At 49.9% G+C, this 2192-nt stretch overlaps 1 protein-coding gene across 1 annotated transcript in view; it reads left to right on the top strand.

Annotated features, from left to right (window-relative positions):
* The first annotated feature begins 20 nt into the window (after positions 1–20).
* Positions 21–2192, top strand: part of Plcl2 (phospholipase C like 2) — a 219797-nt gene continuing 217625 nt past the window's right edge. Inside the window, exon 1 of the mRNA XM_008849970.3 lies at positions 21–244. The gene's annotated coding sequence lies outside the window, so the exon portion shown is untranslated. The remainder of the gene's footprint in view (positions 245–2192) is intronic.

Below are 2192 nucleotides of genomic sequence, written 5' to 3'. Positions count from 1 at the left end.
CCTGCCCACGTCCCCGGGCCCGGTGCTCGGCGCCAAGGGCGCCCTGAAACCCGGAGCGGGCGAGGGCGGCGGCGGGGGAGGTCGCCTCGGCCACGGGCGGGCGCGCTGTGACAGCGGCGGGGGTTCCAACGGAGACTGCAGCCTCGGCGTGCCCGGGGACGAAGCCCGAGCTAGCGCGGCCGCCGGCGCCCTGCCCCGGGAGACCAAGCAGGGCGGCCTGCCCCGCCGGAGCAGCATCATCAAGGTAGGGGCCCGCGGCGTCCTTGGGCTCGCGTCCCCACCCGGCGAGCGGTGGCGGAAAGGGCGACCGGAGGAACGGGCTGCTGAGGAGCACCGGCTGCTGGGGAGCACCGCGCAGGGGCGCTCGGAGTGCTGGGAGGGACTGGAAGGGATGGCATGGGCAAGCATGGAGACCAGGTGTTGCCCGGTGAGCGCGCGAGCTGCGCCCAGACCTCCTCGGTGCAACCCGGGGCTGTCAGCCTCAGGATGGGGGGCCTTCCACCTGGCCGGGTAGGGCGTGCTTTCCCTTGGCAGTCTAGCCCGTGGCACACTCCCTATTGTATTTTAAAGAGAGTGATTGTGTGGAAACATTTTCTTTAAAAGCCCAGGCAATGCACAGGCTCACGGAATAGGTTGCTTCTAATCTGTGTTGTAATTAGTTGCCTCTTGCACAAGATGCTAGAGGGTGGAAAATGCCCTGGCCCTCAGTTCCAGGGGGAAAAGGGAATGCAGGCTTCCTCCTCCCCAGGCTCAGAGGCTCTGGGAGGCTGCGGTTCCACAGTTCAGTCTTTTCCTTTGCAGTAGGCAGGCCTCCAGAGCTGTGCAACTTATTCTGGACTGTTTGCTTGGCCTTGCTATGGTTTGCACGGAGCTGTTTGGAAAGACAGCAGTTGTTTTGTGAACTTTAAATACGAGAAGTAACAGTCGGGGTTTTGGGTGGTTTCCTAAGAATTGTGCAGTTTGGTCTGCAACATGAAAATATTCCTTGTGACACGAAGTGGGCAAAAAAAAAGTTAGGCAAAGAAGAGCAGAGCCCTGGGCATTTGACTTGTTCAAGTTTGGAGCAGATGTGAGAATGTTGATTAAATCGGAGAGCTTTCAGGGTAGGACAGGATACAGCAAAGCATATTAACAGGATTGCACCCATTCTTGAGGCCCATACCGTTCGGGAGAGAGGTCAAAATGCATCAGCAGTAAAGATGGCAGTGGTGGTATTTGAAATTTAATGGGACCTACAGACATCCTCCAGTACTGTGGAGGTGTCTGTGGTGTTGTCGAAGACTTGCAGCCAGCCATCTAGTGAAATACACCACTTTGCTGCGTGTAAGAGGCAGTAGTGAAACTGCATTTTACCCTGTCATCTCTTTGCAGAGTTTATGTGAGGAGGAGGCACCGTTGAAGGTTCTAAAGATCCAGCGTATCACCTACCTGCAGCTTCCCTTTAAACTAAAGAAAGTAGTGTCTTTTCGCTGCGTAGCTATTATCGACATGTCTTTTCTTCTCATAGATTCTTCTAGTTTATGTTTCCATGAACGTTGTTTTCAGTTGTATATAACTGGTTCTATTTGCTGTTCAACATTTCTGTACTTATTGGTTAACAAATATTTGTGGTAATTTTGCCTTGTGATGTTAATGAAATTTGAAGTGAAAATTTCAGAGAAGATAGCAGCCTACTTAATTTTAACAATCCTTTCTCCCCAGGGTTTTAAGACGTCTCACATTTAAAAGATCAGAGCTTACTAGTGTTCATAGTGGAATTCATAGGGAGATGTAATGAACAGCAGCAGTCTCTGTTTTGAGTTTGCACTCGTGAGAGATAAAGAAGGATGATTTGTCAATATCTGTGACATACAGAATTGAGAATGGGTCTGTAGATAGCATTCTTCATAGAAGGCCATAGAAGCAGAGTAATGATTAATTATTCAGAAATTGCTGGTTTGGGAGCTGGTGTGGATACTTATATTGAATTCTGGATTTCAGAGATGTTTTCCTTTTTATTTTTTTCATTCTAATGAAATTAATTGACTATTCACTGTTGTATTCCTAGAAACTTAGTGCCAGGATCATAGTAGGGGCACAATAAGTTGCTTACTGCAGGGAAGGGGGATGATAAGGAAGCGCACATGTTTTCTCTAAGTTGTTAATTTCTTCTCTCTCTCTCTCTCTCTCTCTCTCTCTCTCTCTCTCTCTCT

The sequence above is a fragment of the Nannospalax galili genome, unplaced genomic scaffold (genome assembly GCF_000622305.1).
Source record: "Nannospalax galili isolate Female #2095 unplaced genomic scaffold, S.galili_v1.0 scaffold364, whole genome shotgun sequence".
In the NCBI taxonomy this organism is placed as follows: Eukaryota; Metazoa; Chordata; class Mammalia; order Rodentia; family Spalacidae; genus Nannospalax; species Nannospalax galili.
The sequence above is the reverse complement of the archived record's forward strand: the minus strand, read 5'-3'. Positions and strand labels throughout refer to the sequence as shown.